General features: G+C 40.6%; 1 long non-coding RNA gene across 1 annotated transcript in view; it reads left to right on the plus strand.

Annotated features, from left to right (window-relative positions):
- Window positions 1-12,847, plus strand: part of LOC135204716 (uncharacterized) — a 435,779-nt gene that overhangs the window by 84 nt on the left and 422,848 nt on the right. Inside the window, exon 1 of the long non-coding RNA XR_010312309.1 lies at window positions 1-172. This exon is cut by the window's left edge and continues 84 nt beyond it. This is a non-coding gene — a long non-coding RNA (uncharacterized LOC135204716). The remainder of the gene's footprint in view (window positions 173-12,847) is intronic.

Consider the following 12,847-nt stretch of genomic DNA (forward strand, 5'->3'; position numbering starts at 1 on the left):
TAATCATCGAGACAATTCATAATTAAGCGTAGTAGTTGATAAATTGCAAATATAACTGATAAATAATGTAATAGTGTGGGTCTAAAAGGACCGTGAGAGTCAGGAATGAAGTGTGCAAGTGGTGTCTTGGGCGTAGAACTAGAGTGTCAATCAATCAATCAATCATAAGTAAGTAAGTATGAGATGGACGACCTTTGCTTCGGTGAGTTATAGATGTTTATAGGTTGCATCACTAACTTCTAGAGTCATGTTAATACTCCTAGGTTACCCTAAAGACCTTAGCCTTCTATGGGGTCTTAACCTAAGACTGCCTAAATGAAATGAATGACTGTGTTTTATGATGATATCTCAAAGATTCACTCAAAGGCTAATGTTAAGATTAGGCTATACCTAAGTTTCTGTAGGATCTCATTACTGTAGGCTGCAGGATGCCTGTATCCTGTATCTTGGCCTACTTTATGCTGAGAGTGTCTGGTTCAGTGATACTGTATGATTTATTAATGATTTCACAGAAAGTTTAGGTACGGCAATTTAATCTATAACCCTATATAGCCCTATGTCCTAGTTTACTTTTTCAATTGGTTAAAAGACGAGAGTAGACGAGGATTTATGCTACAAAATGACTGGTGTAAATTGTGGCTTTCACCAGTTTTTTGTTGTTTCTTTTTACAAGTATTCTCCATGCAACCCATCGATTGTTGGAAAAATGGCATCTCAAATGTAGCCTAACCTACACGGGTAATCAGTACCTTCCTTACTTACGGGGAAACACTGTAGTGAGCATCTCATCACGTGGCTCAGCCTTATTCACTCTATATTTAATTGGTGAAACAAGAATACAATTACATCTTTAAGCATACCATTCAAAAGATTGAAGTTGCGTCAACATAATGTGATATATGAAAGCGCCATACAAACTAAAATAAGCACGTGAAGTCTTTTGTAAATATGTTTACAAGGCAGTTTTGAAATCCAATATGGCGGCAACTGCATGACGTGCCGTTCATAACCACAGCCATCCAGCCATCTCTCCCAGCTTTCTCAGCACTCATTTGAACAATGTTAGCATATATATATGTAACGTTTATTGATCTTACCCAAGATTGCAGTTGTAATCATCACAATAAAACAACATTTTGTTGCCTATATCAGTGAAAGTATGAAACTTCTTATTCCCTGGGTCATGGTTTGAACTGAAATTAATCTTTACTTTGTAATTGTTGCTTTTATCCTTACTACCATTACAACTGAAACTCCACAGTGCTTATTTGATTGTAATTATACATGTTTTAGTCTTAATTCACTCCAAATTGCACTTGAACTACGTTGCTGTTCCTGGTTCCTAAGCGCTCACTCCACAAACATAGTTGCAGGCAACGCACGAGTACACGATTTATGAGGTGCAAAGCTTTATTCCCTTAATTGTTTACTTTACTCATTATTTAGTTTAGCTTTACTTTGTTATTTCAAAATGTTATTTAATTCATGTCTATTATCCCTTTTTTGTTTTGCAAAAAAAAAACCAAATTAATTAACCCCAAAAAATTTCTGAAGTACATACAAGCAGACAACATCGAAATGACTCATCGTTACCAATCTAGTGAGCTTTGAATACGCCGATGCATTTACAAATGTTTCCATAAATTCTAGTTGTCATAGTATTGCAATAATGTTATAAAAATTGCTTCTAATATGTATATATACTACAAATAGATATGCTAATGTAATTTATTTCCCCGGTTTTGTGTAAGTCTTCCCCAGTTTGGAGGGTAAACATACCAATTGGCAACACAGATAAACAATTGAAGAGTGTGAAGAACGCCGTCAGTACTATTCACAAGCAAAACTATTGATATTTGAGTCAGGAATTTGTTACTTTTTCAACATCGAATATTTTCAAATAATAATCATGAAGTATGTAAAAAATATTTATGCAATTCATGACCTTCTACTGCCATTTACTATATTTATTTAAATAATTATCTAGTGTACGCTTCTTCTTCTGCCAAAAATCGTAGTATCCTTAAAAAAAGTAGTGGTTGGAAGTCGTTCTTTACGATTTTTGTGAAGAAAGTGCCCCAGAATCTGTGGGTACGAGTGGTGTGCGGATTTAGCATAGGAATGGGAAGTTTATTGACACAAGTGACTCCGCAACCATCAAGATGGCATCAATCTTCTAAATATTGCGAGTTGTAAGTAAAAATTTTGAAAGCGTCATGGAGGTAGTGTGCACTGTGTATGCCAGACTTTTCATTATTTTCCTGCCCTCTGTTTAATCTTAAAATATGGCCTTAATTTCTAACTTTGGAGAAAATACTTACTTCGAAAGGAGAGTAGAGGTATTGAGCTCCTCCTCTCACCACCAACAACTCATGACTGATGACCATCTCCGGTGTCAGGACGTGTTAAAGTACTATTTTTGGAGGGTGGTTTGAAACGCGGTAGTCAGTGGTTCGGCTAGTCCAGTCAGTTGTTTACCCTATATGGTAGCCTAGCCTACACTACACAGTATACTCTATACATATGGTGGTATACTTCTCTACGTTCAATGCAGATTGACTTAATGATAAATTCAGTGCAAAGAGAAATTGAATAACATTAACAAAGAGTTTGCCTAGCATATACTATGGTATATTGTATACATATACAGTAGCCCAGTCTACAGTATACTATATACTACAAGTACAATAAAGTAATTATTATTAGCTAATTCTGGACGTTCATACATTCTGATCATATGATGATTCAGTATAAAAAGAAATTTAATATGAAAAGAGAATCTGATCATATGATGATTCAGCATAAAAAGAAATTGAACACGAAACGCAAATCAGATTCGGTCCGACATTGTCATAATTGAACAGTGAAAGGCTGCTGATGGCTTACATATAATTAAAAATACAATTGTAAGGCATATGCATCTTTTACTTGAATCTTTTTAAAAGATATATAGTACTTCACTGTATCCAATAATACTGTATGTATTCTCATAGTTATTCTTGTAGTATAAAAATACTAACATAGCGGTCATTGTTTTTGGATTGAAAATCAACTGATGGTGAATACGATTTTATTTTACCATACTTAACTCGGATCTGAGCGAATTTTTTTCTTGCTTCTAGTTAGCATAAATGAATATCTAGATACTTTACTTATATGGAACAAGGTAATTTTTTTGTTTCACAACGTATTTTTAAGTCGAAGTATGGGTTTGAATACGTCTTGTGAACTAAATTTTTTTTTTTTTCAATAAATTGTGTTTTGGGGCATGTTTATTGTGTAAAACATTTGATTCTGTTCACTATTTTCCCTTGATTTATAATTGTGATAAGACTTTATGTACCTTATCTTTTATCGGCGTGAGAACAACATTAAAATGTGTTTTTTCATGGCAGGTAGTAAGTTTACAGTAGTTTTATCTTTGTTGCTGATGCACAATAATTGTCATTAGCAGCTTGAACATTGTTTTCTCAGCTTCAGCTACAACTTGCAGTTTAGATTTAACAGTATATTACCTTTCTGATTGTTTATCCATAGCGAATAAAGTTATTACGTAGAAATATATCAGTCCTATTCTACATAACTTCATTTATAACAACTGTGGTGATTGTTGTCTATCATACGGTGGTTGATATACAAGCAAAACAGATGTTGTTATCCGATTCAGTTGTACTTATCAATGAAGTAGTTTCTCGTTCAGTTACAAGTACTATCCTACTTACAACCAAGTTTTGGTTCCGACCCATTGGTTGTAACGTCAGAAATGGATGTAAGTCTAACCTTGAATTAGAAAGTGGCCAACATACGTGGGTATGGGTATACTATCAAACCTTTGCTATATAAAAGTGCCTACTTAGTACTGTAATGTAATGTACAATCATTATTTCAATCTTTTTACCATAGTTTGGTACTTCTACTAATACATTTTAATCATTTATGTAATAGTTATATATTACGTACAATCAGGCATTGAGTTACAACTGGGGTTAGGTTTCTTGCATGCATGTCAGGAGTCGATTCTTATGTAAATTGGTTTGCAATTCAGTCTACAGTAATACCAAATGATGCTGCAGATAGGGCAGGGTAACTCAAACTGACGCTGCCTGAGTGATGAGAGTTCTCATGCCTGAGTGATGAGAGTTCTCATGAGATGGCGCAGTGCCAAGTAACTCAATGGTCAACTGTCTGAAGTAAGGTTGTAAGTACGGGTGGTCGTATGTCGAGCAGGTTGTAAGTCGGATAGTAGTTGTATTCATGGCTGTACACATTTAGGCAACGAGTATGATGTTAAAACTACTTTTATCATTCTCTTATACTTTTTTGAACCTATTTGACTAGAAGATGGGATAAAGATATGGGAGGTAAAGAAGTTAAGCTAATGTAATTTGGTCTCTCTCACTGCCTGATTGTATGCTGCTGCCTGCAACACTGCGCGCAAATTTAGAGATATTTTTCTAAATATTGTCATATCAGTATTAATCTGACTTTATGATGAGGTTAACGCCATCATAAAGTCGGATTATTGTAAGTACGAATTATTGTATCTTCAACTACGTACATGTGAGCTCTCCAATTGTTCCTACACGATATACAAACCCTCGGTCCTTTACATTAGGAATTACTTTCAGCATAGGCTGGAATACGGCCGTTAAATTCTTGAACAAGGTGGTTAGGTATACTACTGTCTGGTCGGTGGGTAGCCCCACCTGCCCAGATGTAAACACTCCCACTTTGCTATTGGCCGTCTTCCAATAAAGACGTATGTTTGTGAGCTCATGCTGACTAGCCGTTAATCACAATTTTCCAAGTGGGGTCTTTTCTTTTGTTATTTTGAATGAATATATTTATATACTTGTGTTTGATATTGATAAATTAATTGACTTTGATAATTAATATACAAACCCACTTTTGTTACTACACAATATACAAAGCTTCAGTCCTGTACACATAAGGAATCACTTTTAGTGTTGGCTAGAATACACCTGTTAAATTCTTGAACAAGGTGTTTAGGCAGTAACTACCATCTGTAGGCCCTCCTGCCCGGAGTAAACACTCCAGTTTGCTTCCGGCTGTTCCTCCACTGATGAAGATGTATTTTTGTGAGTTCTTGCTGACTAGCCGTTAATTATGATTTTCCCGATGGGTATCTTTATTTGTTCTTACTCATAATACAAACCCTCGGTCCTTTACGGTTGGAATTACTTTCATTGTAGTAGGCTGGAAATCGGTCGTAGAAGAATAACAACAAGGTAGTTAGGCAGTAATTGCTTGTCCAGTAGTCGGGAGGAGTCCACACCTAATTGGAAGGAAACATTCCCACTTTGCTTTCGGCCACCATGGTGATCAGACGGCCTTTCGCTCTCTGCCCATTGTTGTTGTTTGAAGTTATCAGTACTTTGTGAGATCTATCTTATTCGCTTTTTGTTTGTTGTGTGTGTTTTGATTTGTTGCATTTTTTGCAACATGCAAACCCAGGAGTCACATAACCTCAATCGCCCCCCCCCCCATTATCTCAGAGTATTTGTCCTGGGGTGGAGAGGGGGGCGGAATATTGGTAGCTTCTGCTCCAAAATTGAAGTGAACCTTCACGCCCTTTGTGTGAAGAAGTGCTAAGGGCGTGAGTGTTCAGCTAATAATCCAGAGATACTTGTGTCTCTTGGTTGGCAGAGCAGTGGGGAGGTATGAGGGGAGGAAAAGATCTTGGGTGAAGTCTTCGTCGGAGGGTTACACACCTTCGATGACTCTGTTGGTAACTAATCCTTCGTCTTCTTCCCACCTCGTAAGCTTCTTTATCTTGTTTTTTTCCCCTTTGGGGGAAAATGTCTCCCTCTGCTTCTTTCATTTGATTTGTCAAGTGTAGATGAGTGGGGGAGCACGCCAACTCGAAGTTGCACTCAGCGGCTTCTGCTCGCTCCGGTATGGATATTTTCTTCTTGGGGCTAGTAGGACCCTCCTCTTACTAACTCAACTTTTGCTCTCTGAGGTGTGGCTGCCTCCGTGATTGGGGATTTGTAGCAGGCTTGGCTGAAGGTGGGGTTGCCTGGTGTCCCTTCTCTCCAAGGGCTCATGCACCTCCTTATCTGGTATACACCCAGCATGTGACCACTGTAGCACCTTCGGTAGTTGTATATTCCGTGCCAGCGACTTATGATTGTCCCCAGAGAGCATGTCCTCTAGACCTTCCACCTGTCTCCATGCATGTGCCTGCTGCTTTATCAGTCCCTGATCGTGTGAGAGCTGCTGTGGTTTAGGCATCCTCTGTCCCGGCTGCTCTGGAGCCTGCTGCTTCAGCAGCCACTTCAATGGCACCTTGGATGGGGGATCTGACTGCAGCGCTGAGGAAGCTGATGAAGAAGTCCAAGCAGAAGCGTAAGATGTCGTCATCTTCCTCGTCGTCTGCCGCCCCCTTCACTTTATCTTCTAAGGCTCCCTAGTTGAGGAGGAAGAAGGTTGTCTCTGCCCCCTACCCCCAACCCCAAGAAGTCTGATCTCTTGATCTGGGACTTTTAAGGGTCTGTCTTGCCGTTCTGTAGAGACAGGTGGGCCTCAAACTTCTACTTCCATTCCTAGAGGTTCTGCCTGGTTCTGCCTCTAGGGCTAGTACCATCTCACCTTCTTGTTTGCCAGTTTCCCCAAGTGCACACAAATCTACCGATGAGTGTGCAGCCAGAGTCAGTAATGCTGAGTCCACTTGCCTTCACGAGTCAGGCATGGTGTGGAGGGAAGTGATGAGTCGCTCACATGACTCATGCCTTGCTGATGATTGCATGCACAGCAATTGCTCATCTCTCAGGGCGTACATGATGGTTTTGCTTAATTGTGCAGGAGGCGAGACTAGTAGGAGGTCCCCCGTTCAGTCCTCTCAAGAAGTTCTGACCTCTGCGAGGACTGGGACACGTCGTGAGGATGGTATTTGCTCTCATCATGTGGGTGGACCCTATTCCTCTCCCAATCCTCGGTCATGGTCCAGGTGTCGCATAGCTTTTCTCCTGATGTGTGTGTGTGGTTCCGGTCCTTTGGGGAGCGTTTCCCCATAGGGAGTGCTCTCTTCTAGACCTGCAACTTGATCACCACTGCAGGTTGGTGATTGATCTCGGCCTGCTCTGTCATTAGTTCTGCTAGCAGGGTGAGTGGAAGCATCCGAGCTTCCTCACCTGTCCCTTCAACTTCCTCAGGATACACCGGGGGGAGGGGGTGATCCGGACCAGGGGAAATCCTGGAGAGTATTCTCCCCAGGGCTCAGCCACGATTTTATATTCCTGGCATGGTCTCAGGACCAGAGAGGTTGTACACTCAAGAGAGGGTCATAGGGGGTCTCTTCCTTCTGAAGGATGGGGATCGAGGGAGGGACACATCCAAAAAGGACTTGACAGTCCTTCCCCACAGGATGCAGACACTCCTGAGATTTTATTTTAGGATATTTGAGAGGTTTATCACGCTGATTCTTTAGCACAGTGACCATAGGGTAAGGATCCACGGTAGCTTTCTCTGACCACCCTTCACAGTTGGAGTCATTCCGGAGTTCTAAGAAGGAACCCAGGCCTTGTCTGAAGGGGGGCTGGAGACCAGTGATAGATCTCTCTCCTTTAAACCGATTTGTTCTCAAGACTCGGTTCACGATGGAGACAGCATGCTCACTGCTTGCCCCATTTCAGGGAGAACGACTTCATGCCTTTGGTGGATCTGAAGGATGCATATTTGCAGATACCTATTCATCAATCCTCCAGGAAGTACCTTTGCCTTATCCTCGAGGTGACAGTCCTGGCGAGCTCACTCTCGCAGTTGCTTCAGATTGCCTCCTCGACTTTTGTCACTATCTTGGGATTGCGATAAATTTTTTGAGAAGTGAGAAACTCGTTCCCAAGCAAAGGGCATCTGATTGATACAACTGCAGCATGAGTCTTCCCTGCAGACTCAAGAATCAGCAAGTTCAGGAACACAGCTCAAACTGTTTCTATCCCAGCAGGAGCAGCCAGCTCAGCTTTGGCAGGTTTGTGATCGGTCATCTGTCATCAATGGAGAAGTTAGTCTCTCACGGGTGTCTTCTTCTGCAGTCTCTGCAATGGAGACTAAAGAGTGTTAGTCACAGGCTGAAGATCCTCAGTATTTCCTATTCTTCTAACAGAGGAGGTGAGGAAGGATTTAGCCTGGTGGCTAGATGACAGGAACCTCTTAATAGGAGTGGAGTTGCACACTCACCCTCTAGACATGCTTCTGTTCTCAGACGCTTCGATCGAAGGTAAGGGCGCACACCTGGAGGAGTTACAGACTGCAGTAGTGTGGGATTGACACAACAGGCACCTTCACATTAACATTCTGAAACTCAAACCCTCCAAGAATTTCGGGATTGAGTGATGGGACACTGTGGTGTTGATGAACAACAACACCACTGTAGTGGGCTTATGTTAACAAGCATGGGGGGCCCAGTGTCCCTCTCCCTGCAATCAGTTGACAGTGCAGGTGCACAAATGGGCTACACGCACACTCGGGCAAGAGAAATGTACAGTGGCATACAAGCTCAGTATCCCGCCAGAAATCAGGTGGTATGGACAGAATGGTCCCTCCTCCACACTGACTTGGCAGAAAAGTTGTTCAACCTATGGGGGCATCCAATAGTAGACTTGTTCACCACCTGGCTACAACAGGAAACTTCTGGTTTCTTCTCCATAGTGCTGGACCCATGGGCAACTGCAGAGGACACTTTCCAACATGTGGAACAATCTTGACATTTACGCCATTCTCCCGTTCTGCCTGATTTTGAAGGTGATCAGCTCAAAGAATCTTTAGATGATTCTGGTGGCTCCCTAATGGCCCTGATCTGTTGGCTTTTCTCTCCGAGGCACCGTGAGAGATATCCCCATGGCACAACCTTTTATGTCAGCCACACATAGAGCATGACTTCACAGCTAGTGGTTATCCACCATCTCTTGCAAGCAAGAGGCTTTGCTTGCCAAACATCAAGAGAGATGGCAGGATACCTCAGACAGTCCTCTGCAGCAGTATACCAGGGAAAGTGGGCCATCTTCTTCAACAGATTGTGGATTTCTTAGTCTGCCTTCCTTTGCCAAAAGAAGCTCCTCTCTGTCCTCAGTTAAAAGCTATAGGTCTGGCCTTGGCCCTAGTCCTGAACTGCGAGGAGTAGATATTTCTACTTCCATGGAGATCTCTCTCCTTATGAGGGGCTTCGAGAGGTCTTGGCCACCCACAGGAACTCAGACCCCCTGAGTGGGATGTGGCTCTCGTCTTAAGGAGTCTGACTCATGAAACTTACGAGCCTCTACGAGAGTAGTCAGACAGGCATCTGATCCTCAAGACCATCTTTTTGCTGGCCTTGGCAACTGCGAAGAGAGTAGGTAAGCTTCATGGTCTCTTATGATGTTAAACACTCAAGGGGATGGGGATCTGTTATGTTCAATTTCGTCTCAGATTTTGTAGCGAAGACTCAGAATCCATCTGTCCCTTTATGATCCCCTCCCCAGAGAACTTCTGTGGTAATGATCCAGACGAGATGTTACTTTGTCCCGTTATAGTGTTACAGCGCTATCTGAAGAGAACTCGGCATCTCCGGCCAGAGTGTTTAAACGTCTTTGTTAGCACGGGGGTGACCAGGAAAGAAGAATGTCCCAAGAACACTATTTCCTTTTGGCTTCGTGCGGTGATCAGGAAAGAGTACCTCCTCCTCAAAAGGAGAAGATGACGGCCGTGGTAACCTTTCGCCTGAGAGCCGCATGAAGTCAGAGGTATTGGTCCTACCCTTGGCGTTCCGCAAGAACCTTTCACTTCCACAGGTATTGAAGGCAATTTGGTTTGGGCCAACCACCGACCATCGTCACTTCCTTCTACCTTCGGATATAGCCCATAGGTCGTTTGATACCTTTTCCTCGGGACCTGTGAATGCTGCTCAACAAGTTGTGTAGCTTACCCAGCTCCTCTAACTGGTCAAGGTTGTATCTCGCCTCGAGTAACAGTGTGAATATAGGTGTGAATGAGAGAGTGACTGGCTTCTCTTCCTCCTTTTCATTCTTCTCTCTCCCTGTGGGCAGAGATTCGCGGTCATCACACGCTGGAATGGGTGGCTGATGCAGGTAAGCTATATTACAGAGCTCCATTCTATATCCTTTCACAAGGATATAGAAGCTTTTATCTGTCCCTTCCCTAACAAGTGGGGAAGAGGACCTTGGCATAAGACAAACCCAATATTTGTATATTTGTCTTTTTGCTTCTGACTATAAGATTCTTGTTTGCATTTCATAAGAGGCTACACTTGTCGCCCTCTTATGAATTGGTTCCAGAGGTCTTGTCATTGGTCATGCAGTTCCCATGCTCTGATCAATTGGACAGAGGCCAGGTTCCCTCCCCCCCTCACTCTTACAACCAGGATGGGAACCTTGGTTGGGCGAACACCAGTCTGTCCACATGACTATCACATTCCTCCCTCCAATCATTGAGTCCTTGAGTTTTCCATATGTAAAGGACCGAGGGTTTGGGTTTGTATAATATGTAGGAACAAATCACAGTTTTTGAAAGTAAATTGTATTTTTTCCTAACTATGCAAACCTGAGGTCCTTTATATTTATACCACTTCATGTCACCCCTTCAATCTGTTCCTGGCCTAAAGAAAGTGGAATGTTTACGACCAGTCGGGTGGGACTCCCGACTATCGACAAGCAGTTACTGCCTAACTACCATATTCTTCTACAGCTGATTTCCAGCCTCACCTGAAAGTTAATTCCTTATGTAAAGGATCTCAGGTTCGTATAGTTAGGGAAAATTACAATTTACTTAAAAAACATTGGGGGTTTTCTGGTCTGGGCCCCAAAGTTCAGCCTACGTCCACTCCATTATCCTGCGCTGTATCCGATTACTGGCACTGCCCATGTGTTTTATAGCTTTCATCATATTTCCGGTGTTGAATTTTGACTTAAGTCTGCAAATATTCTTTCATGATCGTGTCTTACATCTCTTGGTGTTTTTATATCCTCTCCTTCTATTATTCCCAGGTATTTGTATAATCGCATCTATGTGTTTGAAGCTATTCCCATCTGGTCGCTGTATCCCTTCAGTCCTTGTGACTTTGGCCTGTTTGTTTGTTGACCGAGGCACTATATTATTCAGAATCCATCTGATGTCCCCAGATACAATCCGTCATTATCCTGTTGTCCCCCAGATGCAATCAATCTACAGTCTGGATTAGGGTATCTATTTCCTTGATGCTCTCACCATACATCTTGATGTTGTCCATGAAATCAAGATGGTTGATTGTGTTGCCTCCTTTCTTGAGTTGGTACCCGCATTCATCCTCTGCAGTTATTATTATTATTATTATTATTATTATTATTATTATTATTATTATTATTATTATTATTATTATTATTATTATTATTATTATTATTATTATATTTTGTTTTTGGTACTTCTGTAACTCTGACTTTCAGTCATAGAATTTGCCTGAAAGTAAACATTACCTATCTTCATTTTCATCAGCACCCATTATTATACGTAGCAAGGATTGTGAGGTTTGTGAAAAGGATTTATGAAACCCTATTATATTATTATACAAACCTTTATTATAACATGAAGAATGTACAATAATTAGAACATCAGAGTAACATAGGGAACCCAATAAAGAAATTTACATGAATCATACTAAATAATCTTTTCTATACTTGAATTATTGGTAATATTGATGATTTGCAGGTTAGTATAACACTGTGCCATATTTATGCATTTTTACAGACTTACAAAAATATCATTATGATCCAAATTGATCTAAAATTAGAAAATCATAGGCTAAATTGGCCCAAGGCTAGCTTAACCAATAGTAGTGTTTTGATTCCAAAATTAGCCTAGGCAGATATGAACTTAGCCTATCTCAGACAATATTTGCCAGAAGCAAGACTCGAACATGACAAGGGGTTTGGACTTAAATTATGATTTTTGATGGAAAAAAATCTGTATGCTGCTTGCTTCAGCCTCCATGACATTGTATATTGTTTGTTACTGAGGAAAACATTAATACCTGTGGTACCATGTATCCCCAGTGCACTTCCTGTATTTATAATGATCATTTCTTTATCTTGATATTTGTAAGCACCAAATGCACTTGGTGAGTCCTTGGAAATTAAAGTTACAGTCCCATAATTGTCGAAAGGAACTATTTTTTGTCTTGTTGGAAACTTGTTAAGATTTGTATTTTTTTTTTTGCTCTGTAAGTATTTAGAAGATTATGTACCAATGTATGAGTGCAACTTCCTATTTTTGTATTTATAATGATCATTTTTCTTTATCTTTTGGCAGTTTAATTTTTTTGTGAAGTTTACCAAATGCAGATTGGTGAGAGTTCCTTGGAATTAAGGTTACAGGTCCAATTTTTAAGTTTGGTCCGAAAGGAACTTTATTTTTTGGTCCTTGTTTGAGACTTTGTTAAACTTGGTATCATTTTATTGCCTCTGTAAGTAATTAGAAATAATTTTGTAAAAAACAAAATGTTATTTGAGTTTCTGTTATTCATTTATGGTTTCAAGGGTGTTAACTTTTCTGTGTGGTTAGAATGTTTCCGCTGTTTAGGTTAAGCTCTCTTGGCTCAGAAGTGAAAAAACAAATCGTATTGTGTTCCTAATAAGGTTATGAACCTTTGTCTGTTATAATGGAAGGACAGGCGTCCCCAACTTATGAACAGTTGATCCTTTCCTAATGTTTTTGTTGTAGGTGAAAATATGGTTTGTAACGTCCAGAATAATAACTATCAGTGACAATAATGCCGATTTGTTTTGACCGACAAATACAAAAACCTTTGGTCTTTACATTTGGTATATTTACATACAGTGTGAGCTGGTAATGGTTTTCT

This window comes from Macrobrachium nipponense, chromosome 47 (assembly GCF_015104395.2).
Source record: "Macrobrachium nipponense isolate FS-2020 chromosome 47, ASM1510439v2, whole genome shotgun sequence".
In the NCBI taxonomy this organism is placed as follows: domain Eukaryota; kingdom Metazoa; phylum Arthropoda; class Malacostraca; order Decapoda; family Palaemonidae; genus Macrobrachium; species Macrobrachium nipponense.